The sequence below is a fragment of the Varroa destructor genome, unplaced genomic scaffold (assembly GCF_002443255.2).
Source record: "Varroa destructor unplaced genomic scaffold, Vdes_3.0 BEIS01000002.1, whole genome shotgun sequence".
NCBI classification, from domain to species: Eukaryota; Metazoa; Arthropoda; class Arachnida; order Mesostigmata; family Varroidae; genus Varroa; species Varroa destructor.
In genome coordinates, this window is record NW_019211455.1 from 13,008,142 (window position 1) to 13,036,028 (window position 27,887).

Consider the following 27,887-nt stretch of genomic DNA (forward strand, 5'->3'; position numbering starts at 1 on the left):
TCACGATATTCGCTTTAATCGACGGATCATAGACTCGGCGTCTATAATGTTACAGGTCCTTCGTTCTACGGACTTATTACATTGGCTAGGCTTTCCCCATTTAAAGCTTACCAGTAATTTTTTCTTCACTGCCGACTCCCGTTTCGGTCGTAACTGAATAAGAATGCCCGATGTACAGACACCGATGTGCCCAACGTCATCGTCTACACCTTCGGCGACTACGGTTTGCCTGCCAGGCATCTACACAGTTAGCTAGCGGTCCGGCTTGTGTGATTGACGAGCACGGGCAACCGTCGCTACAAAAATCTGAAGGATATGGGGCGATATCGTTGACACTCCCGCTCAGCAAATATTTGACTTCGATCGATGGGTGCTTGCATGTCTGTACCTCACTTCTCGCGTTACCTACGTTGTGCCCTAAGGCGGAAGCATCGGGCATTCATTCTCAACGCTAGTTAACACGTAGCTTTACGCATGCATCGGGTCACTCGCTTACTGTTAACGGTGAAGATCTTTTTCATAAAGCTGTTTGTTGTTACTTAAAACTTAGAGAGAGAGAGAGAGAGAGAGAGAGAGAGAGAGAGAGAGAGAAAGTCGCCAACAACGACGCATTTGATTTTTCAGAATACTACAAGTATTTTCTGTTATTGGGACACGAAGGTCTCACTGCCTTCGGGAAGTTTGAAGCTCTCTCTAATTGAGGCAGTCGCTGGAACGTCGAAATCATGGTGATCATTGCGCTCAGTCGCGTCTCTTTGTGTATGCAGATGGGCTAATGATAGTTTATATATGTCTTATCTAACTGTATTTTTTGAGATTTTTTTTTACAACACTTGTTCAGGTTGTGGAACTGTTTTTTTTCTCAGAAGTGCACCTGGACATGAGCGCTTTCAAGACATTGAATTATTAAGGCTAAATTTGTATTGCCGCAACTCACATGACCCTGTCTTTCTACGCGATTCGAATGGCGTACGATATTTGACTCCAACGGCATGCTTGTTTAGGCCAGCACTAAACAACGTTATATTCCCCTTCCTGAATGCGGTTTCCCTCGTTGTCTTCCCCAACCAGTAGTTCGCCTTATTCTATAGTTGTTGTCGACTCCGGCAACAATATCAGCACCGTTTCCTTTATCTCTTTTTCAGGCTGTCTCTCAATAGCTGTGGCGATTGATCCGACGGATGGTAGAACACTGATCATTTAGCCCGATCGCGATGTCCACGACAAGCGGTGTGGTCATTCTGTCTCTCTCTAGCCACTAGAGCACTGGTCACGTCGCAAAGTGTCCACAATGTTGGCCGCGGCTTGGACCATTCTGCCACGGATTGAGCGGTTTGTCCGTCTATGTATGCAGTAATGCGTATGGAGCACTACGTTTCTTTCATTGAATCGTAATGCCCAGGAGGCTCAACAAAGAGAAGTGAGAAAAGTAAGAGCCGCTGATGCCAATGGTAGCCGGAGGTCGACGCAGGAGCAACGGAGCGCTAGGGCCAGCTGTTACAGAGTTACTAACATAGTGAAGAATATAACAGAACACTAAGGGCTTCATATATGCTTGTATCTCCAAGATCCTATTGCAATATGGGTGGAAAAAGAGGTGGGAGGTGCAAATATCTGAAATGACGACCTCGCATGTCTTCGGATGTCATCGGGACATCCGCAGAAACACACATTTGAAGCTAAAGACGTCCTGTGTTACGCAATAGATACGATAAGGCCAGCACTAAAGGAAGGGAATATAGCTAAGCTTGCGTTGATAGCTATGGACGTTTTTCTAGATGCTAAGAAACGATCGTAATTTAGTTGCCGAATGAGGGCATCTAGTCTATTTATGATGGTGTTTTCTTCAAAATTCTCGATCATACAGAGATACACAAATTATTGAGGATCTTGAAAGTTCAATGATTGCAATTGTTTTTAGTAGATGAGAAGATTTGTTTGATAAATCTATTAAAAGAAAATAATGATAAAAAAAAAAAACTGTGGATTTCGGAGTGTCTTCTCAATACAGTGGGTACAAAAGTGTCTTCAATTTAGACGTTTCAAGATCGCGACAAAAATCTAGATCAAGAAGAGAAATAAATGAAAAATAATTGTACTCATGAATCGTCATTGTTAAACAGAAGTGCAAACGCATTAATAAACAGTAAAAAATGAACAACCCATATACCCTTTCCATTAATTAAACATCAGTATCATCACTCTAATTTCGTCTCTGATACGCGCGAGCTACGATTTTCACGGCGCCGTGGCTCTTTCTAACAATGAAACGAGTGGCTTACTACTCCTATAAGAGCCTGAGTCTGTACCCTGTTTACTAATTTTAGAGATATGTGGAACAGTCTAGATTTCAAACTGTTTGAAGCATCAATTAACTAAGGCAGTAGCGTTGGGCGTAAAACCTCGAAACATTTACCAGAGTGTATGTGTCGCCGAGGGTAAGATAGAAAGCATCCGTGTTGAACAATACAGTACGATAAAACGGTAAATCGGCGGGCTGGGAAGTGTAATACTCGACTTACGTGGATATGTTACTTTTAAAAAGTTGTTAGCTAATCAATTAAAAATAACCGTTACAACGGTCAGCCTCTTAAGGGTACCAAGGGAAGAGAATTTTCTCGAATCGTCTCGAACGAAACCTGCTAAACTACGGATTCGTATAACTAGACAGTTAAATGAATGCAAACGAAGAAATGCTTAACAAATAATTCTGCCCTTCCAGGATATTTGTATACAGAAAGCTTCATAACAGTTAGCGCGGCGCATGGATGGAAAAGGAAGATGCGAGGAAGCGTAAATCACGGGTAGTCTTCCAGCTTCGTACAACATATTCTAGTAACAATATGACTTATCCGGTTCACAATAGTTCAATAATGATAACTAAATCTTACGAAGTGATTATTATCTGTGACAGACGTTTAGTCCCGGCAAGAAAGATAATTGTTTCTGAAAAATCGTACTCTATACCCTTCTATTTTATTAAGCTTGAGTACCATGTAAAATCTCAGCGATTTTTTCGGTTGTAAGTTCTAATAAGAATGAAGCAACTTAATCACAGAATAACAGTAATTCGCTAAAGCCGTCGTCACCTTGACACCAATAACCTATCTTCAATAGCAATTTTGATCTCGACCGACCTCACGATTTAGAAGTGGCAAAAGTGAGTCGTCGTAAGGCAACGTGAGGGTCATGGCTGAAAGATTTGGGAGCAAACATCGCTCAGTTAACGGCTACGGATGGTGCTTGATGTTACTGTTCCTTCTTGGCGCTATGGCGACATTACTGCACGTTGTCACAAGCTAATATCAATCAGGGCGTGCAGACGCCGTATCGACGGGAACAGGTAGAGTGACAAGCATTCGCGGCGGAGGTAGGAACAGAGTGTTAGGGGGACCCCTGTTGCTGTTGCCGCCATTCTCGCTTCTGAAGGACGCGATCGGAGGGCTATGTGATCAGTCCAAGCGAAACAGAAAGAAAGATCTATATGACTATGAGGACCAGTGCGCTGGAAGTTTGTTCATAAATCTGTCCAGGCTTGTGTGTCCGGAAACAGTAGCATTAACTGCAACGGCATTACCCGGTAGCGGAAGTGGTTGGTCGTTGAAGAAGAGCCTGCTGGACATCAAACGACGATGCTGGAACGAACAATTCCTTCGGGAATGACTATTACGTACCCAATTACACGTGTAGCCCTGAGCTAACATTCTACCTTTAAGTTAGGCGACGTGCCATTTAGCCGCTTCACGACTATGCCGCATGTTCCTACTAGCCGAACGACCGAGGCTGGGAATCATATGGCTGCGTACTTTTTTCAGGGGCAGCAGCACAACAGTTAAACCCTCTGCGTTCAGTAAAACTGCGTTCAGGGACAGTTTAGGCAGGATCAAGCCAGCAAGCTGCAGGCCAGTTCCAGGCAGGCAAAGGATAGGTTGAAGGAGAAAAAGGAACTCCGTCGTTTGGACTGCACGAGGGACAACCGCCTCGCCGCCCGATTTGGCTTAGCTCGCTTGCTGCGGAACGTCTTTGGTGGCTATTGGCCTTCAGTCGGTGTCGCGACACGTTCTGCAGATACGCGCTCGAACCTTGTTCTTCTCCGGCCGCTTGCTTTCTTGTAGTCTCCCTTCTTGTAGTTAGCTTGTAGCTATGTATAACCCGTGTTCGCCTCCTATGGTAGCCTAGAAGTCTAGGACTGCTAGCAATTGCTTTCCTTGCTTCCACAGCCTGACTCTTGTGCGCCGCCAACCATGGATAGACAAGCGTGTGAGTATATGTACACGTATTCCTCGCACACTGCAGCTTGGCTGCATGTTAGCGCGATTGACTCGCCCAAGCTAATCCTCTTTACAGGATATTGTGTTGTGTTGGCTGTTGTTGTTATCCGATGTTATCCTAGGCCCTTGTGTATATTCCGTATGCACTCTCCTATAAAGAGCCGGTACTGACCAAGCCTAGGGTTTTGTTTCGGCATCAGTTTCCCTATAAGCAACTAGCAGGCAGAACGATGGAACTAGCTGATAGCTTGCCTGTACCTTACGTTGTAACTGAGAGAGGGAAACATCGGAGAATGGGGGTTGTTGAAGGTAGTATCGTCATGGTTCTATGTTAGTCGTCGAGGGCGTATGGATCACCTAGGTTAGGCGAATCATCGCCAACGAGTCCATGACGCCCGCTTACCCTAACGGAGTGTCCTACCTCGCACATTGTCTTTCCGTCTCCTTGAAGTAGAGGTAAACCCTCAGGAAAACCTAGCAATGGCTACGACGTCAACGGCGTCAGTAGCCAAGGTCATTCGGTCGCAGTTCGGGATATACAAACGGAGAACGGTTATGCGGTTATTATAACGCGGAGGCGGCTTGGCGCATACATAGGTCGCGGTGATGAGCTCCGTGAAGCTTCTGTGCAAGGCTACTATGAATGAACGAGCCAACAAGGGCAGGCCGTAGTATTATCGGTTTCTGACAGAAGTAAGTAAGATTAATTTAGTAGAGAAGCTACACATTCCCAGAGATGGAGTCCATCCCTGGCTGTTGCCAGTGGCTTTATTACTACTACGCTTCCATGGATCTGCATAAAATCTGATTTTAGTTAATAGGCAAATCTAAATGCAGGAGTTTGTGGTAAGCTTGTATTTTTTTTTCGTACTTAGTCATTTCGACTCGCGTTGTGTTGCTCATAACATTAGCAAGTAATACACTGAATTACACATGCTAAAATGAACTACGCTAAACCGATTCCTATAATCTATTCTGGTTAGAAGTGTGATACCAGATGACAAGCATCCTTCGAGGGATACGTTGTACTCCGATGCTCCGGGATGAATAGAAAAGGTCACCCTTCCGAATGGCCAAGCTGCGGTTGCCATAGGCTGTGCGTTACAGACGCCAACAAGATCCTACATGCCAGCCAAAAGGTCGTCAACGCACTCAATATTCGCTCGCGAGTTTTGCTGGACTTTAGCTTCCTGCTATGTGTTCTCGCCGGCAAGCGAGCGAGGCTCCTATGCCTCGTTGGCAGACGCCACTAGTTATTCTGTGGATCTACTAAGTGGAAGCCTAGCGCCTGTTGACCCGCGTGCGAGACCAGTCGTCTGCTTCGAACGACTTCCATTCGCCTCTATTAGGACATCAGAGAAAGAAAGAAAGAGACAACGAGATAGGAAGCAGTGGTCGTGTTATGCCATAAGCCCAAATGGGCGAGTCAACGCTGAGGTCGAATGTCGTCGCAAAAAGTCACTACTCACTTGGGCGCTCACAAGCGCCTACTGCCAATGATCGTACGCAATGGCATTTCTTCTACCGTCGTTACTCTTCGTTGGTTGACTGACTGACTGACTGGCCAGCCCGTTGCTGGGCTGGCGTGACCCATAGTAGCTGACCATCCAAGTACACTCCGTGTCCCTTCGCAGCGGTCCTACATTTGAAAAAAATCCTTTTGGATGGGCAATGGTGCATCCGCTTTCCGAATTGCTGTCTGCATCCATTGCCAGTACTGCTGCTGCCGTTGCCGCCGCTCCATCCTACGAGACGACTCGGCGCATGCTGAGGAGACGTAAAGGCGACTTGTGCCAGCAGCCTCAAATTGTCTGGACTGTCTGGTCATGCTAAGAAGCCCAGCAAAAGCTTTTCGCTTTGGTCAAGACTTCGAGCTGCGATGCCCCATCCGCGTGACTCTGGTTTGCATTGCATTGGTCAGCGCACTTTGACGACAGGACGACTTCCGTTTGAGGCTTTGCATTCGCGCGTAGCTGCCACGATGATTATTGGCTACAGTTAGCGGTACTATACGAGGAAGTGTTAGAGGTTGACGGAATGAAAAACGACCGAATAATGTTATTAGCACTCTGTTCATAATTTCATTTCGGTGGGTTAATTTTCCCATATATTATGCTTGGCTAAGGGGCTTGGAAGCGACAGTTTGGTCACATCACCAGGTGTGATATCGACGGGGTTTAGTAAAAGTATTTCGTAGATACTCGTTATCACGCGTAGTAAGAGGCTGTACAAACAGAGACGTTCCTTGTATGGGTTGTCGTTTTTACAACCTAGACAAAATGCACCCGTTTTTCCTTAGCTAATCCATGTTATTATATGCGATGACTCTTGGACCTTCTCCGTTGTCAAATCGTTTCACTTGCGTAAGAAGTGCCAACAATAAGGCGAAACTAACCGAGAGACGTAAGCTGCGCAGTTTCAGCCGAAGGGACATATTGAAAGCCGATTCAATTCGATCGTAGTCGATACGAGATAGGATAAAGAGAGCCGCTTTTGACGCTCGGCGAAGCAACCCCAAGTTCCTTATCCTTGTTCGAATGTTACTTTAATTGTAATTGTAATCCGCTTCGTGTGTTCCCCTGTGCCATAGTTGACGCGGCTTTGCAGGAGCGTTCTCGGGTCTTTGAGGCTGAGAATCAATTACCTTTGTATGCATGAATAGGGCGAGTGTTTGAGCCACGATCGTCTGCTGCCTGAGTCCTTGTTTTCCATATCGTGCCTTGCACACGGCTATCACATTGCCGCTGTTGTTACTGCTAGCGCCTTCCAAGCCCATGCCAATCACTCGCTTCAAAACTCACAGGAAGCGACTTATTGCAGCGTCAAGCACTTCCTACAAAACTGGACCGCCGCCATGGCTGCTGCTACTGTTGTCGGCCCTGCAGAATATGTATGCCAATGACAGTATGAAACTGGAGAAAGCGAGTAAATGAGCAAGCCGTGAGAAATCATTGCGTCGCATTGAGAGTTGTCGCAGACTCTTATCCTCTGCTGCAGTCAGCAGCCAGTAACTGTTCTCCCTGTCTGTGGACAAGTTGTTGACGGTTGCTGCGATAGGACTAGGGCAGTATGAGTGCTGTCATAGCTTCTGTTTGTTATTGCGACTGTCCGCTGGTCTGTGTTTCATTATTTGAGTAATCGTACGCGACGGAACAAAACGCAGTTAGTGATAACAGAACAAATGCGAAAAGACTGAAAGAATCGGGCTGATATGAGGGAGAAACCGATGTGAGTCGTGTATCGGAAGATCGAAGCAGTATTTGCTAGTGCGACGGGGGTAGCAGAGGTGACGACATGACAGAGTAAGTGAAAGGACTTGATATGACGAGGGCGGCGAGACAGAAAACTAGAGATAGAGTGAACAGAGTGCAAAGCTTCGTACGAAAGTCGTTCCGGCAGCGTCAACAGAGATGAAAAAGACCGATATATCTGAGTACGCTAGAGGGTCTGGCTTGTGGAAGATATTTAGAGACTGACCCCTAGCTCTGAGGTGTGCGTGTGTTTCCAAGCAAATGGTATGAATAGCAATCTACTGTCGGGAAAAGAGGGGCAATGCAGAAGGATATAATGGGCGTATATAGACCGAAACGGTGTACGCGACGAGTGGGGCGGATACACGAGTGAGCAATGGCAATTGCAGCAGCAGCACAACCAGCTGTGCATAGTAGGAGGAATCCGGTTCAAAAAAAGAAAGCTGAAAGCGATGCCATAGTTTGTGGAAAAGGGCTCTGGTGCTACGCGCAAGCTGCTTGAATCATGTAAGGGATATACTGGGCTAGAGGAAAAGAATTGGCCGGCAAAGAGTACACCGAACAACAGGGTAAGAACAGCAGCACTGCGCGTCCATACATCGACAACAGTTGTGGATTTTTTTCGCCATCCGAGTTGGAGACAGGGTATCATGCCACTGGCCTGAACAAGGTCGGCCGACTTACTAGGCCAGCAAGTGACATCAGCAACAGCAGCAGATATGAAAAAGATTAACTCATGATCCGTCATACCGTAGCCTCGACGAGTGACTCATTCATTCGTCAACGTGCTGCTACCACGTCTCCACATCTTTGGAGTATCTTTTGAAGTGGACGAATAGCATGTGCGTGTGCCCATGATATTTAAGCATGTTGAAGTTTAAATTAAAAGCGTCATAACATAAAAAAGAAGTCAGGAATATTGTGGAGGCACGTCATTGGCTTCTTCAACAATATACACCGGGCTTGAGTTGGTCGAGCTGGATTTGGACGTCGGCGGCGCAGAGACAAACCGCTGGTCCGCTTGGAAAGTGTTAGTGCAGGCATTGCAGAACCGCAAACTAGACAATGGAGCTATGGACGAGTCTAGCGCGGTGCGGAGGCGGAAAGTATGGACATGGCAAGGGCGACCAGAAGGAGTAATAGCAAATTCCAGCAAAAATAACGTCAAGATACAGGGCAATGGCTATGACGGCATAAAGACCATCGCGAAAAGAATAAGGGGGCTACTGAAAATGAAAGAAAAAAAAAGTGTAAAAAGGCGATGGGAGTTGAGTTCATGGTGCAGGAAAGATCCTCGCTAAGGATCCAGCCGTTGGGGGCTAGGGGAGAATTCAAGCGCTGGGAAGTGGATAGAGTCAAGCGCAGGGAGGTGGATATTCCTCCTCGAGTTCAGTTACCTTCATGCTGCCGTTACTCGAAGATTAATTGCAAGCAATGTATGTTTTATTTCTTCGTCCAAAGTCCCACCTTGTCATCCAGACTGTTGTCGTCGTCATAACTATTCCTATCCCGAATACAACTTCAGCCCTAACTTTACTTGGTCTGTCATCATTTGTTTGTTTGTTAGCTTTTCCAGTGGCAGTCATGCACTGTGTTAGTAAACAGGGAGCCAAACGAATAGCAAGCAGGAAAACTCGGAGACGAAGAGGCGGCAAATGTGGTGCATTGCCTTTATGGTAGATGTGTGCTGTTTAGGGAAACAACACATTTTCTTCGTGTTTCGACGAATAACTTAGCAACAAAATAAGAGGACGAACAGTGAATGACGAACCGGACGACCGAAAAACGTCGCGTGTACCGACCGAGATTGACTCAAACGCCGTCACAAATATCTCATTTCCACTGGCCTTTTTCTTTACCATCACTGCTATTCCCGGCTGCAGCTAAGCCTAATAATGCCGACGTCTCACCGTATTCTTTTCGTCCCGGGGGATGTGGGGTCCATCATTTTTGAGCTGCTTACTCTTGTTGCCGCTTGGAGTATAGTAGAATGGGGAATGTATGCGGGGATCTGGGGAGTTGGGGTATGCAATGACGGTTAGGCAATAGAGGCGCGGTTCTTTTCACCGCTGATGCCTTTGCATGTCAATGAAGCGGTCCGACTGACGACGAGCTGAGCTGCGAATGGGCGAACGGCTATTGAACTGGCTTGCTGCAGGGCGGTTCCGAGTTTGGACAACTTCGATGACGAATCTGAACGATAAAACTCGAGCAAGGGTAGGCAAAGCAGGCCAGAGCTGCTGTTCATGGACCTTTTGATGCATAAAAGAAAGGCAGTCTGACAGATCTCACACTAGATCCAAGCAGTGGTTGCGCGAACGGATAAGACTGAAAGGAGTTTGGCGTCGCCATGGGCTCACCCCCCACAAACCCACTCTTGTGTGTGAAGGATAGCAGAAGATAGCGAAGGACGAGTTTAAGAGTAGAGGCTGGCTCTATCAGAGGAACAGGGCGTCATGGAGGCCTCAGAAAAGGATATTTCTGAAAATGGTGTTGTTATGAACATCTTTGCTGTTGCGGTTGTACCTTTTTCTAAGGCTGTTGCTTTGGTATCAGATACTAGTTTGGCCCCCATGTCGTCCGCTGTCCCATTACTTTCGAGGTTGTCCAAGGGCTATCTACAGAGGCTCGCAGAGCTTGCTTCTGTGATGGATACACTTGTTTCTCGTCGTTGCCGGACGTTTTAGGGTGAAAAAGCAGAGTGTATAGATTGCGGTTGCTTATGTCGCTTCCCAATGCCGGTCGGCCGAGAGCGCCCACCCTCGTGATGCTGCCACCGTTCTCTGTTCTTTCTCTCCTTTGTTTCAAGATCGAAATGTACTGCGCACGATATTGGTGGCCAAGAACTGCCGTAGTGGATGAGTGGTAGAACGTAGAAATGCTAGCAGCGCAGCAGAAGCTGGCGGAGCCGTGGAGCCTGACGTCAGCTGGTCGACCGGCTATGGTGACGAAGCACCTCTCGTGACCGGATCGAATCTGTCGCCAGACTACGAGCAACACTCGTGCGATGCAAGTGATGGTACTCCGTAGTACTCGGTGGACGTATAAGTCTCGTCTTAGCGCTTTTTATCGAGCCTGTTGAACAGCCGCAGCAATAGTCCCCGTAGCCAGTCTTTCCACATACATAATACATGCATTACTTTAAGAGTAACGTACACACACAGATGCTTGCACACGCATACGCACCCCGCAAAGGCGTTGCTACTCCCACTTCTCTGACAGCCAGCGCCTTTCAATGTGTGAGTTGCCTCTGTGTTCTAACAAAGGCCTAGCCAGGGACGACGAGACCGTTTGTATTCACTGGGGCAAGAACGGTGGGCAAACAGGAGCAGTCACCATCGAGAGACGTAGGACAAGAGTGGTGCGTTGTGAGCCCCACTGTCTGCGTAACAGTATGCGTTCGAGTGTATGTGCACATGTCAACGAAGCAGTGGCAGCAGGAGAGCGGTTAAGTGCACAGAGACTCATGGAATTCACCCCACTAATGTTAACCCTCGATCGTCCTTTTGTTCGGCGGCAGCACCATCTATGATGATGCTGTAGCGCTCGGCCCCTGGCGATTTTGTATCTTTTGCTAGTTCTTGCCCTTTTTTTGCTTTTCTGGCGCCTGCTTGCATCTGTAGCCGCGTGAGTGCGAATGGTGATCGAGGTCTAGGGGACAAGCGCAGAGATAGAATGGCGTTTTCCACACAAGAGACAAAAACGGCAAAAATAGGAAATAGAGACGTAAGAAAACACTTGACGCAACGATGGCTAGGACGTCTGTGCCCCATTGTACAACCTTCGCTTATTAGTAGACATACAAAGTGGGGTTGTTACAAAACACCGTTGTAACATTATGTCTATCATACTGCTCCTATTGCCGGCTATAAAAGGAATGTTGTCGACATAAAGATTTGATAACTTTCTTTGTGCGAACGAGAATGAACTTAAAGACCGGGGCATCGAGTCTTAACGAGCTCAAGTCATTGTGTTTGTGCACGCGGCCGGTACTTTCAGACATGTACATGTATCGGGCCGTTGGTTCGCGGATATGGGTATCGATATGTGTGGCAAGAATAACGAGTATCTTTTATAAATGGGCAAACTTCAAAGCTTCCCTTGGCTTTTGCTCAGCTTCATCGCGTTTCCCATTCCGCCAAAAACTGATGACGATCGTTAATGTATCTTATCCAAATAGTTAGTCTACTGTGTGGCGTGTACGAGCTAACCGTCGCTCTACAGAGTCCGGCCGTGAACCTCATCCGTATTTACATTGTCGGCCGCCAGTGCGACCGGGGAGGATCGGACAGGGACAGGCCAAGGAAACTGAAGTGTTAATGATGTAGAATGGGGCAGTCTTTGACAGAGTGTTGAATGCGTGAATCTCGTTTAATCGTCGGAACTCAGGACCCGGATGTTGGCCCTTACGAAGCCATTGGCCTAGGGTCTCTAATAGTGTACGCTGAATGGTCACGGATTGCGTGACTAGGACGTCTCAGCTCCAAACGCCTCATCGAGAAAGCTCTTCAACAGAACTCCCTACTCTTGGAGCTGCTGGAACCAATCAGACACCTCCTACCATGAAAGGCTACTATATCTACCTAGAGATAACTAACAAAGTGGCCATAAAGTTTCGTGGTCACCATTCGTTCATCCGTTACTGTTCACGACTATAGACCAACGCTTATTTATTTTTATTTAGCGTTATTTACCAGGATATTTACCGAAATTGACAATCGTTTTTGTTAAATAAATCTGGAAAAGGCTTGTACATGCGAATCTTATGGTCGGCCGAATGGTATTCTAAAAATAACGGGTATTGCAATATGCATATAAAGTAACAATAAGGTTATTACATTTTAATTGTTTCGACATGTTACTTTTGCAAGTTCTAACACATGGTGCACACGGTGAGGATGTAACAGAAAGGAGTAGTCTAAACCTAAACCGATAAGCTGGAGTGTAGCAAATGAATTTTCTAAGAAACACCGACTTTATACTAAGGGGAAAGAGAAAGCCACTGTGTCGTTTGATGGTCAGGATCAAGCTGTAAAAATTGCATGTCTCGACCTTTAATATAGTGTTCTTTCCGCAATATGCCATTCCTCCTCCTAGAAGCACGATTCAAATGTTCGCCGTCGCTGCCGTAGCCGTAACTTCTTCTGCCTCCATTAAGTGCTTTGGAGCGTCACGAGCGACACCTAGTCCACGTGGAGAGTGGCTGACCGACTAGTTTTTTCTTCTCCTTTCCTCGTCGTGGACGATTGAGGTTCTTCCTCCACTTATTCGTCCTCCTGACCTCCGACGGATTCCGAATCTTTTTCGCCTTTCCTTCTTTCCCTCAGGCTGACAGTCGGAGTGACTGGGTGACCAAGCGCAGTGCTTTACAGCCTTATCAGCTACCGTTTACTCTTCGGTCTCTCGCGAGTTCGTCTGTTAATTGCTTTCCACTTCAGGCACCTAGCAACGAGGCAACCGGATTCTCCGTACCGCGTGGGCCAACTTCTCTGGTGAACCTATCAAAATCATGGTGTGATGGCTAGACTTCTCTCACGAGACAGAGACTAAAGTTGTCTTCGGGTCTTTTCTTTACCCCTTAACCGGAGAGAAACGACCAAGATGTACTGGAGCAAAACTTTTGATGCCCACTGTAGTTCCATGTCACTCCACTGCTCCCCCCCACAAGTGCATTTTGCCTGCCTTTCTATGAGACTAGAAAGGATTCGCCTGCCGTCTTTTTCACGGTTGCTGTATCTTCTGTCATGTCGTACCCATCTCTGTATTTGCCTTTGTTCTCTCCCTCCTCCTCTTCCTTTTGTTCAGCTCCAGTCCAGTGTTTTTCATATCCTTCGCCCAGGTTCTACCCCACTATACCCCCTGGTTATCGGTCTCTTCCGTCACCCATACCCCGCCGTTACCGCACGAGTTTTGTCCGCTATTCCGCAACGGTAACCAGTTCACCGAACTTACGTGTAGCTATGGTTCGCTGGTATCACTCGAGCTACCCCGAAAAACTTGTCACTCCGCGGACGCAAGCAGGCGAGCGAGGAACACCAAAAGCTAGAATGCCGTGGTCGTCCACCAGGCGACTACTGCGATAAGCAGCTAAGTTTTTCGTCGCTCTTTCGAAAAGATGGAGAAATCATCGCCGCCAACGCGAACCGGCCATGATTTCGAGTCGGCAGGTCGCTAGTGGCGGCCAGTGGCCAGGCAAAGGGAGAAAGGTAAAAAGAGAATGAGTTTGCTCGGGTCAGCGAGCTGAATTAATGTTAATTCTTGGTTTAATTATAAAACACATGACGACGGGTGAATAAACTAGACCTCGGAAGATGAAGAAATGCCGTCAGGACATATGTGTATGTAGGCACGTCTGCGTGGTTACTTTGGGTTACAGTGAAGTCTGATGTGTTATGGGAGTATATAAGTGTTTCAAGTCCCTGTGAGCTTGCATAAGTGGACGCGTGTTACCACAAGATAAAATTTGGTTGGGCGTTTGGTAAAGCAATAGGAGAGTTTTTGATCCAAACTGCGGATGGCTAAACAACTTCAAGTATTGGCGACAAAAATGAAGTACAAATGTGCCACTTCGATGGCCACAGAATGCCCAAGCGGTACTAGCAGCACTTGTGGTGGGTAAAGGTACTTTAGTAAAGCTGATAGCGCAGCGCTCAGTATTTCTGCGCAGATTTCTGCCGGTCCACCTGAACGGCTACTGCAAATCCGCGGTCACGTCGATCTCAAACAGGAATGAATCGAACGTTCCCTGCCTGGTCCTTATAATAATGTGACTAGAGGACGAAGGTGTAGCCATCTGCGCTGACTCAGTAAGTCAAAGGAAACACGAACGGAAAACCAGCTGGCGCCCAGTAGGAATATAGGTTAGATCTTTTTGTTGAACACTTACGCGCTCAGTGTCAACCATGTAGACGTTACGCCTATGGCGGCTATAAAAGACAACAGAAGAAGCAATAATTTTATTTGTAGACAGCTGCAAAGACAGATCTATATACCTGATTTTCAAATGCTGCTGCTGCTGCTGCTGCTGCTATAGATGTTCGATGGTGACTATATAATTGTTTTATAGTGTAAATATGTATTTATAGTAGGTATTTATCTGGTTTAGTTTATTACGAACCCTTATAAAACGTAGAGTACTTTGTACATAACGTCCTAGTATCTATAGATAGACCGAATGCAGTATAATATCCCTTTCCCGACCTAAGTGTGTTGGTATTTAGACTCTCTCTAATAAATGATTTTTACAGACAGAGTTAGCATAGTCAACGAACTCTAACAACCAATAAAACATTATAATAAAGTTCGCCATAAGAAAAAAAATTCTTATGCACTAATGTGGATGGAAGGGGCTTAAATGTCGTGTGACGGTTTGTGTCGTACCGCTCGCTATAGCGCGCAGATCTCCGTGACTACCAAAGGAAGTTGCTTAATGAGAGCTTATGGAAAGTGAAGCTGGCCTTTCGTGCACTGATTATATAGCTACTCTTAAAGGTGTTCTATGCGAATGAGTGCGACTCTAGGAACTGCCAGTGGGCTGGTTTTCGCTTCACTTGAAAATGTGGTCAGCCATTGGTCTACAGCAGTTTGATCATTGGGTCACATATGCCCCAGGGACTTGGCACCATAACCTCGAGTGCTACATATCTTAAGGTTGTTTAGTTTCTAATACTGAGTTCGCCGTATCGTACGCATCCAAAGATTCACATTTAATAAATACAGTATTATCGCGTCCATCCTTGTTTCTAAATCGTTTTATGTGCGTTACCTGCAAAGCTTTGAATCTCGCTCTATCTCTGCTTCATCCGCTTGTTACTTAAACGTTCCGTGTTATAACAGTGTGTGTTCTTTGGGATAAAGAAGGCTGTTTCTTAAATTTTCAAAGGCAAGACCGCTCAACCGTTGGCCAGTGGAAAAAAAATATTGCCAAGGTGGAAAAAGCGTCTGTTTTTTTCAAGGGGACCATTTAGTTGTGTAGCTATGCAGACAATCTGTCGACTTCAGGTTTGGCTACTAGCGACAACCGGACAGTCAATAAGACCACCGTCTGCCTGTAGCCGATATCAGTATAAGTGAGATAGAACAACAATATCACAGAGGCGAAATTAAACGCGGTCATGAAAAAAGAAGGTCACAGAAAAAAACACATTTTTCTATATTACACTATAAGTGTAATAGTAGATTACCGTTATGGGCTTTTCAAGGCGTTGACACAATTACTACCGAGTCTTTAGTATCTTTTTGTATTTCAAGTTTACTCACTACTTGTGAAATATTTAGTTTTACTCATTAGAGCACATATTTTGAAACTTTCATATCGAAATGAGCTTTTACTTTTCGTCGATCATTTCTTACCTACCTGCGGTCAGCCATCATACAACTGTAAGCATAACCTAATTATTTGCAGCAGTTGTTGCTAGTCTGTAATCCTTCGTTAGATATATTTTTTTGCTGTTGCCACACATTTTTTTGAAGGCCTGAAACTATTTTTCTTTTCAGTTTCATCCGTCGTCTTAGGACAACTAGCGTGATTGTCTTTTCCTTTGATTTTTGTCGTTGTCGAGGATCTCTTGTCATTAAGCACTAACTCATGGTACGGTGTCGACAGCGCTTGCTCAGCTGATTCGTTGTTTATTCAGCGTTGCCTCCTAAGTCCCAGTTGTCGACCGGTCTCCTCCATCCTCTGGCCACCGGTTCTCCTATCCTGAAAGTAGTGTGCCCCCTTCCTTGCGTACTTCTGTACTGTGTTTGGAATAGTACGGGGCATAATGGGATGCTACAAGGACACAGCTTCAAAGACACAAAAAAGCTTTATTGGTTCTAAAGTGTTTCAATTTGCAAGGAGGTTATTATTCGCCGCCGCCACTGCTGATTCCTCTTGTCTGCTACGACAGTGGTAGCAGTGGCGGCGTGCAGTACCCCCACTCTTACTGTACTTTCCTTCAGCCATTGCTCTCCATCCTTGTTCCCCCCCCCCCCCCCAATGTCTCTTAGATCCGTAACAGTGGCAGCCGCCGCAGTAGAAGATCGCACGAGCCGTTGCAATGTCCCTCGTTCGTTCGGTGGTTTCTGCCTTAGATTTGACTGTAAAAAGGGGCAGTAGTAGCCGCAATAATGGAGACCAATGTCGGCAGAAGCATGATGTTGTGTGTCTACTTACACACCCTCTTGCCCGCGATCTTCTTATTTTTACTGTGCTACCGTTAAGCCAGCGAAGACACAGATAGGAAAGGAGGGTTTGCGTAGATTGTCTACGTCGAGAGCAGTGTACGGCTTGTGTAGGCAGTAGCAAGCAGTGCTACTTCTGTAACACTGCGTCGAATGAGAGGACAGGGCCTGACAACAGCACGGGAGTGACTTCGTGCGAACCGAGTGTGGGTCTTTTTGAGACTCAAACATTACCCTTCGCTTGTCGTTTTTTCCTTCTCCTCTTAGTTCTGTACCTCATTCTTTTTAGCGCGAAGAGCGAGAGAACACCACTAAAAAGGAAGCAGAAACCAGATAGATATTGATTTCGCGCTTCGTGGTAAATCCGGATCTGGCCTCCTCAGGGTTTGGCCTGTTCTGGCCGCATAATTCCGCTCGACGTTCCGATTTTCCGCCACCGGCACGCGCCAGCGTCACCATACGCTATCGCCTTGATACGCTCAGCTGCTTTAAAGGAAGTTGGGTTAGTGGAACAAGGAGAAACAAGGGAAAAATCGGGAATATGGGTGAAGAATAGTGGAGTTAGAAGGTGGAAGAAGGGTTTCGGAGGCTGAGTGGCAAAAGCAAGAAGCGTTTTTTTGCCCATGGGTTGCTTGCTGCTCGCTGAATCTTTTGCAGGGCTTTCGAAACACGTGCCCCTTGAGCCTTTCGTGCCCACAGTTGCACCTACGGCCTCCACTTTTGCCTTCGTCCGCTTCAAGCCTAGTCAAGTCCTTGCCACCATTTCCGTTTTTTCTTCGTTTCTTTCGAACTGTGTTGGTGCCGGCCGGTTCCCCACGACTCGACAGCCAGGCGGCGAAGCCAACATTTGCACTAAGGCAGTGCCACTGTACCAGGCAGACGTTTTCCGGCGAGTAGTAGTTCTCTTGAAAATCAACCGTTCGCGATTACAATGTCCGCTAGTAGGCAATCCTATAGCTATCAAGATTACCAAGCACTCAAGCTATTTCACTCGATTTTCTGTTTGTTTGAGTGCGGCCTTTCGTCAGATTCGTATTAAACGGTAGAGGAGTCTAGCGGTTCGAATCGCGACCACGTTTTCTGTTACACAGCCTGTTTTTGGTTTGTCGTCCATTGCGTTCACCTCCAGCAGGTAGCATTGACAATATTTGATACAATAGTATAGTACCCGGTTAGATAGCGATTGAAGACCGAACTGAGAACTATGTGTAGAAATCGAGTAGGCAGCTTTGACTGAAATTCTACGAGAAACAAATAGGTGAAGTTCCCTATTCAAATTCAACAATCCTCGATCAGATGCCTATGAGGCAAATTAGCAAAAACATTTAACGCACCAGTTGAATAGAGAAACCAAATGAGAACGTCAGTTTTAGATAAACCTAAGTTAGGAATTACTGTATAAAAAGATTCGTAAAGCACACTATAGAACAAGTAAGCCTAAATGGCTGAAAATATGTATCTGTATATGTATGTATATGTAAGTTTATTTATCTATTATAGACGTAAACAACAGTTCGTCTGTTAACGTTCGTTAATAGAGGCATGTAGTAGAAGAACTTAAATAATCTACAGCTCTTTCGGCCTAATTGTCACGAACGAAGAATCACCGACCCACTGTTGATTTGTCACATTTATTTATGGCTATATAAACATATAGGGCATACATTTCGCAATTTTCCAGCGGTACAGCAGCCCGCCGCAACAAAGCAGTAATTTCTTCTTGCAAATTTTTTGTTGTCCCGTTCTGCCTTGTTGGTAATACCAGCCCGCCAGTACCCGAGTAATTATGCCAACTAGTTTTGAGCGTTCTAATAAGTTTCTCAGCATCATTTTTCAGTTGCTTTTTTGCCCCTGGGTATTCCCTTCTTTTTGAGTGGCGGTGTGCATCTCTTTGAGTATCGTACCGGTACACGGCGTCAATGCTCTTAATAGTGTCAAAGTTTCTCTTTTTTAATGAGAAACTATAAGGCCGTTTGAATCATTTTGTCCGCGTTCTTCGCCCTCTGCCAGTCGGATAGCTGTTACCCACGCGAATGAGTAACGCGTTGGGCAAAGGAGAATTGCTGAGGCGACGCTGACTGTGTAACTGGCAGCCACTGCGTCACTGAAAGCCAAAAGAATGATATCTAGAAACGCGAGACGTCACACATATAGAGAAGCAGAACGCAGCGAAACATATTACAAGAACGAACTCGACGACGACGACGACTTGTTGTCACTCGATGGGCAACTGGGAACTGCCGATGGTAGCGGTTCTCGGAAGCTTTTGCTGTACGCTTGTCACTTCGAAAGGGTCACTCGGCTAGTTTTTACTCTTTCGACGCTCGCGATCTTCTTGAATGTGCTATCTTTGGTAGATATCTAGAATTATAAAGAAAATAACGAAGACCTATATACAGATCCACATTATCCTTTTCCTCGTTGAATCAGGAGTTTTATTGTCTAGTTTTGTTCTTTCGAATGTGACTGACCTGTTCGATGCATCTTGAAGCGGCATAAAACATATTTCTCACCTCGTTTACAGCGATTATAACGTAATATCTAAGAACTGTTCATTTTTTATCTTCAGTTAAATAGTCTGTCTACTTTCACTCTGTAAGCAATGTTGTGATGCGTACCAGTAACCCCTCTAAAGTGATATGCCCACACGTTCTGACCTTTCAGTAAAAACAAAGTTTCATTTAACATAATGGATTAGTTTATAATATGGATTCTTTGTTCCTTTTTGCAACTCAAGTGAACAGCATATATTTTCGTCAAATTTGGTAGAGCTCTGTAGAACATTAGAAACAGGTGACTAGGCGAGTTCAAATAATTCATAAGAAATTGATTTTTTTTAAAAACATCCATGAACCACTCGGTTAAGCCATTTAACTATGAATGGAACGGTGCAGTCCTGATGTGATCAACCCCTCAAATCTGGGAGTGTTCGTGATGTGAGTGGGGGTTCGTGATGTGAATTGGGGGCCGTTACCAGAAACGACCGTGTATGGATTATGATACGTTCGAACATGTGGCTTAGTTCGTGGGCGGTTGTATTTGCTATAACTGAGTTCTGAGTACATTTCAAATCATCCAAAATATATGTCCATAGCAATCAAAAACGTCTTACCTTCTAATGGGACCAGCAAAATCAAGATGTGCCTGCTCTTTTGGGTGTAGGCCATTTTTGAATAGACATTCTTGCTAAGCTTCTAAACTGGTTAGCACAGTAGGAATAATGTCGGGGAATTTTTTTCGAAGTCATTTTCGATTTGTGACCGGTAGGACCAGTGTAGGATTTTGCGGCCCAAGATTATCGTACAATTTACTGAAGAAGTTCAGTTGAAGAGCTTCTGGTGTTATCATTCCATTGTGCAATAGAAGACACGCCTTTATGATATACAGCGAATTATGCTGGTGATGGAAACAGATAAACGGATCGTTATCTTAAAAGGTTTTCGGCTATTTTGTTGCCCTCAGACAATTAGTCACTTCCTGCAGAGTCATACCGTTGATGGCTTCGTAGCGAAAATACTTCAGTGTTAATAATAAACAATAAAAAGATTTTTAGAAGTGGATTATTATTAAGACCTTTTCAACCTGTGCGACAACTTCTTCTCCAGAATCTGTTGGTTTGTAATTAACAACGGCAGACAGAGCATTGCCGAACTTGTCAATTCTCTTATATTTTAAGCTAATATTCTAACATCCTTTATATTATATCTTACACTGGTATTTTTGTGAATGTCGCCTACTTTTGTTATCTAATAACCGTATATACTGGAACCCTCTTCACTACAGAACATAATTAGCAGTGGTAAATAAACTTTTGTCCACAAGTGTACTCACTGCTTTATCCTTGACAAAGGTAAGATGTTAGCCTTTTACGCATAGTCTAGTCCTGATCTATTCGAAGCCCAACCCGGCGTTTTACCTAACTTTATGAGCAACTTATATATCGATGCGATATTACGATATTAACACCGTACTGGCTGACGGCTACAATTGATAGTGAAGAATCGTAGTAAGTTAGCAGCTGACTTAATTATTCAATGATTAAGCTTAATTTAGAAATTTCTGTACTATGGTAACTTTTAAGCTAATAAGTTTATTATAAATAGTGAATAGTGTGGGACCGTTTCAGGTAGTCAGCGTAGTTCTACAGGCATGTTTGCCATAGCTTCAGTCTTCTTCGGATCTGGCTTCTTGTGTAACAATGAAACCTAAGCAGTTTATAGATGTTTCATTTTTCAAGTCTGACTTTATACACAAGCCACATTCTGTGATACTTAAAGTCATCTAAAGAGGCCGACATAGCGCTTAATCCAACAATAACTTATCATCTCCTGAAAAATACCGAAATTAATTTTTATTCCGTAAGGAAGTCGATGATATCGATAGAAACGTTTGGAAGCATTTATTGTCAATAGTTTATTCGGCTTGTCATCAGTCTGTTAACTATTGCTTTTGTCTGTAAGTGGGTCACAAGATCTATCATCGAGACACATTTTTCGCCCTTGAACATAGTAAAGATGGTGATCTGATAAGTATGTGCATCTTTTCAATCTGTGTCTTCACTATTCGATATATATATATATATATATATATATATATATATAAATTAGCGTTTAGATTCCTACTATGTTGGATATACGTGTGTTCCGACGAGAATAACTGCTATTAATTCTACTATTTGATTCTCTAGATGGCTCATATATCTTCGATATTGTTTATTGAGGAATGGGCATTCGACTTTCCCGTATAATGCACCGCGACGTTTACATGGGCTTGGAGAGTTTTATCGAAGTGTGTAAGTCTTCTGTCTAAATCGAAACTATATCTCTCTTCTGTGTCAACTTGGAAGACGTACGAAGCGCCTCGATTTGTGATGACATATCAACTGGGTGTATTATTTTAAAAGACTGTCTAGTGGCGAGGTCTACGAGGGTGGCGTCCGTCTTTTCGTCTACCTGCCTTATATCTTTGTATGCAGATCTTATCAAACCATAGACCCAAATGAAACGCTTGAATCTTGCTTCAGACGTAGTCGAAGCCTGTACAACCTGAAGGCTATTTGACGGTTGTCTTCATCGAAAGTGAGATTAGAACCGTGGTCAGACGCCGCCTTAAAGAGCATGTATCTTCTAACCTTATTGACTGATTATGACCAGGAAGTGTCTCAAGATTTCATGATCATGCCACCGGTACCTACGTAGGTAGGATCTGTATGGCACGTGTGACTCTACTTATATACGAAATCGTGTTAGAAGAGCTTCAAGACTTCGAGCATCAACGGCCGTTGCAATATTCCGTAGTGGTGACTGGTAGTGGAATCAGTAGAACGAAGCTTTGTTTCCAAACATGCTGTATCAATGGCAAGTATCTAGCCTGAGTCGCTTTGTCACTAGCACAAATGCGATTAATCTTTACTGACTATATATATATATATATATACATACCTGTATATATATATATATATATATATATATATATATATATATATATATATATATATAGTCAGTTGCTAGCTCTAAATGTTCGATGTAAAATGTTGTTGTTGATGATCGAATGGTCTTACAGAGTAATATGTAGGTTTGTAGCAGTATTTCATTCGAAAGTTTTTTTCGTTTAAACAGTTCCACTTGAGAGTCTGAGATATCTAGTTTATCATAGAGAAACCATTACCCTTTGCGATTTTATGGATTACATATTCTATATTAGCCTATTATTACCTTAAATTGTCGTAGATTGACACAGTCATTACCTCAACAAAACTATGCAAAGAGTGTTTGAATGCTCGCTCGATATTAACGAGCGTAAAAGGCGCAAGCAAACACGACAGTTCCTAATATGCTTTCAGGTTTCTTTTTTATTGACATGTATACGCCTTCAAGCTTGATTATCAAACATTCGGAAGACACTAATGAACGATAAGTGCGATCTGCAGTCTGCCCTGCTCCTTGATTCCTCTTCAACGTTCAACGCTATTGCGTTCTGTTGCCTTTGATCAAATGCCATTCGCGGCTACAGAAATCAATCCACTGACTTTGTTCTATGTTAGTGAATAGAAAAATGCTTACATTGGTCAGTTCTCAGCCCGTCTGGTCTTTGTGTGATAGTGCACCCGGGGCGTTATAGGGTATAGCTTACTGCCAATAGCAAAGTATAATAGCCTAGTGAGGCGCGCCCCCCAAGCGCACGAACTCTAGAGAGAATCGCGAGACCATATAAGAGGCGAAGTTAGTAGTCTAGTCGGGAATCCGACTTTCTGGCGTTCCGACGAGCGGCAGGCGGCGCAACGGGAATATCGGGGGTGTGCTGTGGGTTGACCGTCAGCATTCCCGACGTTCCTCGAGAGAGATGAAGCTGAACAACGGAAGAAAGACAGACACCCCTCTCGCTACTTCTTGGTACCGATGCCTTTACCGCCGCCTCTATGATAGTTTATGGCTAGCGCTGTCACAGGCCAGCGCCAGATCCATGCATGAAGTGGCGGACAGGCGAACTGCGATAAATCCAGCTGCTAAGGGTGATAGGGGTAGGAGCACTTTGAGAAACAGACATAGTGGGAAAACGTAAGGAGGCGGCTGCGGCAATGCTGGCCAAGCTGCGAAGGGTTCTGAGACACCACTGGAATAGTGAAGATGGTCGAACCGATAAATTGCATACTGGGGTATACTGTGGGAAAGTGAAAGACAATTGAGGTTGAAGAAGCCGAACGAACGAAAGACGATTGCGTATATTCGGCAGGATTTAACTTGCTGTTTCGTTCCCTGTTTCTCTCTGTTCTTTGCAGGTAATTATTTTTTATGAAGTCGATCCTTTTTTCGAGATCGTTCTCAGTAGTCCAACGGATGCAGTGCAGTAGCTAGTCCTATGGCGTGGTTCACCATAACCGATGACGGAAGCGATCCATGGTCACCGGCTGTAGGCTATTGAGAACAGTGACCGGTGGATGTGGCAGCGTCTATGTGAAGGGAGAAAATTATAGGAATTGGAAATGGTGTCTACCGGAATTCGCTGCTAAAACTTCGATGCAGATTCCTTTGCCCTTTGGTACTTCGGTGGTATCCAGTTCCCTTTTTCTGCTTCTTTGAGAGTACACCGCTGATGTAGGAAGGAACTTGATATTGGATCTGAGCAAAGACGCACCTTAGAGAGTTTACAGCGCTTAAACGGTCATTTACTTTTGTAGTTATCAAAGACTCGATCTGATTTGCAAAAGTCGACGAACTCTCAAAATTGGTGTTGCCACAAGACGATCAATACCAATCAGCGATTATAAAAGTTATGGCAAAGATTAGGGATTTGTCCAAGTCCCACAACTCGGGACTGGGTGTTTATTTCAATTAAATTAAAGACATTTGTCTTTACTTATCTGATTTGAATTTATTGTTGCTGTCAGATCTTATCGGCAGTATTTGCTTATAAATTATACTCTAGTCAAGTTAAATCTCTTATTTTATAAAAAAAAAAACTTAAAATTACGAACTATCAGCAAGATTTTACCGATCGGGAACCCAAATCAAACAATAGCCCAGTTATGCAGTCGAATCAGTCAGCGATTGTCGCTAATTTTTCTCGCTACAAATATGCCCGCACCCATATATTTTAGAGCAGATGAGTGAGCTAGTCTTGTTGCTGCCGCTGCTAGTGATGATATACGATAAAGCAGCAATCGACTACATCTTTCTAGTCTCTTAGATGACTTGATTGACTCCGAGAAGGAGCCGTTTTAAGCAGTAGTTGTTTCAGCTGCCGCTATAAATTATCGCACTGGATTGTTTGTAGCTGCGCTTTCAGCGGCCCTTTATCAACTACGAGAACAGTCAGTGCAACTGGTTCACTACTATGAAGAGCACTTCGTCTCCTAGTGCCGTTACCCAACTATGAGCCGTGTCGATTAGCGTTGTCAGAGCCTGATCAATGCATTTGTGAGCGACGACGCAGAAGCTGATGAGGTCCCGATTGGGACGAAGCGAGCCTGTCGTGTACAGAGTAGGTGTCAGCTTGGCGTTGAGAAGCCTCTCCAGGCTTCCCGGGAAGGACAGTAGTGCTGCTACAAGCAGTTTTCTATCACGGTAGTAACGTTTCGATATCTCGAAAATAAGGCGGTCGCGAAAAATATTTAAGCGCTATTCCGACCGCTTGGTCTTTGGGGATACAAAAAATGGCTTTAACAGTATACGGCGGACCAGTAATAGCAACAGTATTAGAGGTTCAAAGCACTCGGTTGTACATTAAAAAGATTGCGAGACCATTCGAAACAAGACTGGTCTGGGACGGATGCTGGGCTGCCTGCCTGCCGTCAATGGGTAGGAAGCTTGCCCTAAGGCAACACTGTCAAGAAAAAAAGGAAGAAAGGATCTGGATGCAACATCGAAAGGGTTACCCGACTACTTAGCTCCAATCAGTCGCTTCCTACTAGCATGCCGCCTGCGAGACTCTGCAAGGGAGAAAAAGTCGCGCCATCTTTTCAACAACGACATCGGCTACGAAGTGTTGATAGCAAGCTAAAAAGCGATGGCGCAATAGAAAATAAAAGGGAAAGAAAAGGTCTGTCGATAAAGTGAGCGGCTATAAGTAGCTTCTTCGCATGGAATCTGCCGAACGTATGAGTCGAGGCATCTCCAAGATACCCGGCTTAAATGCACATTCTAATTGTCCTATAACAGCGGTGATCGCAAGGAAAACCAACGCTGAAGAGAGAAAACACTACAACAAGAAATTCCGTTGAGATCAGGTTGACGCTAGACAGGGCTCAACATGGTGGCGGAGATGATGACGATACTAATTATCAGAACGTAATACAGGCTTTCTATAGCGTACAGCGTATTCTGACAGAACAGTTGAACCTCATATAACTGTTGTGAATTGAGGCAGTAATACCAGCTCTGAACGAATAACTTCACATGTTCTGCGTGGAGTACACTTCGTTACCATGAACGCCCCACGTTTGGCACAGCAGGGGGGACTGCTAATGCATTTTAACCCTCATAAAAAGAACAGCGTTCTGTTATTAACTGTCCTCTTTCATGTAATGCATGAGAAACTAGATAGCAACAGTCGATCTTGTGCATACGACAATCTTTCTGAAAACCAACAGCGATATCATAATTTTGATATTATATTATAGCTGAAAATGTGATCCCGAATCAGAAATAGCTGAAGCGATATATTATACGTTCAGGTACAATGAAATATAATAACCGCCGTTAGTTGTAACTTAATGTGTAAATCGAGTCTCTAGAACGAAGCGTTCTATTTTACACACTAGTCCGTGCACAATCGTGCAATAAAAAATGCAGTATGGCGGTGCCTATACATACCCCAGGGGAAATGCCCCTTCATTTACCCGTGCGCCTGCATAGTTCGACTTTTTAGCTCAATAATGCGTCCGTTATTTTTGTCGCCATCATTGGCGCTAAGGAATTCTAGATTCTGTAGTCACTACTTCATGAAGGAACAAAGGCAGTTACACTTACATAAAGTAGACATTAGCGGGAAATTCGGGAAGCATTGGCCACTGGCTATTATGCGGCAAACGGATTGGCCCGTGTTCATCTTTCTGCTCGACTTTGAAGTGCTGGTCGCTAGACAACAGTGATATGTTTATCTATAAGTGCTTATTTTTGCGTGATGTATTATAAAAAAGATCTGATTCGGTATACAACGTTGTTTGTCTCGAAACTTTAATTCAGGTTTATTTATGAGACGCATTGAATGCACACTGAACAGTGTCTCCGATGGACCAACGCGACACAGTATGCTATGAAGGGAACGCACCATATCACGTCAGCGTACTTTAGCAGATCCCTGAGTGGTAAACATTTTCAGGCCCAAAGCTACGAATGATATAGGTAGGGCCGTAATAGCGCTTAGTGGCATGGGGCTCGTCTAGATAGATACACAGAATTCGACGAAGAAATACTTGTGATATCTTTCTCTTACGTCTTGGGGTCGCCCCCTTTCCTCTAATTTGTTTCTGCCTGTTGATATGCTACCTCTGCTACCGTTCCTACTAGTCACGTCCTTAAGAATATGTCAATGAAAAAGTCATCTATAGAATCATTTCAGTTGCCGTCTACGCTAGCAACAAACAATGAAGGGACGGGCGATGAGGCCTTGCAGACCTGAGTTTGGAACGGATTGCCATTTGGCTAGATGAGCCTAGGGCTGGCCTCTATTGCACTAGCGCATCCTTCCTTCAGCTAACCTGTGCCTGCTACCTTGGTAATTTTAAAAAATCGTGTGCTATATGACAGCGTACAGCGTCATATCAGTGGTGAGTGTTTGCGAAGATACAACAAAGCAATGACGATGTCAGCGATGGAGGCGATGTTCCCTTTTTCAGCGGCACGTTATCCGTCGCTGTTCGTATCGTGAGACTTGTGCTGCTCCCAATAGTTATTACTTCCAATGTCAATTGCAACCGGTTCGTGCATGTTGACAGGGGTCTAGTAGACGCATGGCCGCCTCACATTTGTCTTATATATAACAGGCGACAACGAGAATGCTTTGTTTGCTTTATTGGGTATATAATACCCCAGCGAAACAGCTTGACGTGTCAATAATCATGAAAGAACTACTGCGGTAAACGAATCGTTCACATAACCCGCTGACGGAGCGGATGGCGGTCGAAAACTCACAAATGATGTTGAACGATAACGATAGAAAAAAATTCTCGAAATAAAAGCGAAAACTAGGCCAACGCATCTTTATAGAGTGATGAGTTGTCTTGAAACCTTCGGAAGACATAGGACTAGTCGGACCACTAAAGTTACCAAAAGCAGCTGGCACACCCATAGAACAGGACCGCTACAGGACGCTGAATCGAGTAGAGGCTGATATTATAATATCAGTAGACAAAGAAAACGGATTAAAATTAAATTTTAGGTAAACTAGGAAATTTGGGGAACATTTTTTCATACGCTCAGCTATTGTGGTATTTGCAGGTGGCAGCGTTTGGTAACAGGCGTCGTTAAGTGCGTGTGTCGAATGCATGAGAATCCAGTCCCCGGCGTTTCTTCCTAGGTAGTGTACTTTTGTACTTCAACGACATCACGAACATGAGCGATTACCATTCTTACCACTATAACAGCGCGTACTACACTGGCGCATATGGTCACCGCGCAATGGCGGGGTAGCGTTTACGTTAGTTCGTCTCTATATCAGCCATAGCATTGTGCGGATGGGAATTACCTTTTAATGGAAAATT

At 44.7% G+C, this 27,887-nt stretch overlaps 1 protein-coding gene across 5 annotated transcripts in view; it reads left to right on the forward strand.

Moving 5' to 3' along the window:
- LOC111243679 (uncharacterized) overlaps positions 1–27,887 on the forward strand; it is a 273,017-nt gene that overhangs the window by 115,068 nt on the left and 130,062 nt on the right. The window lies entirely within an intron of this gene.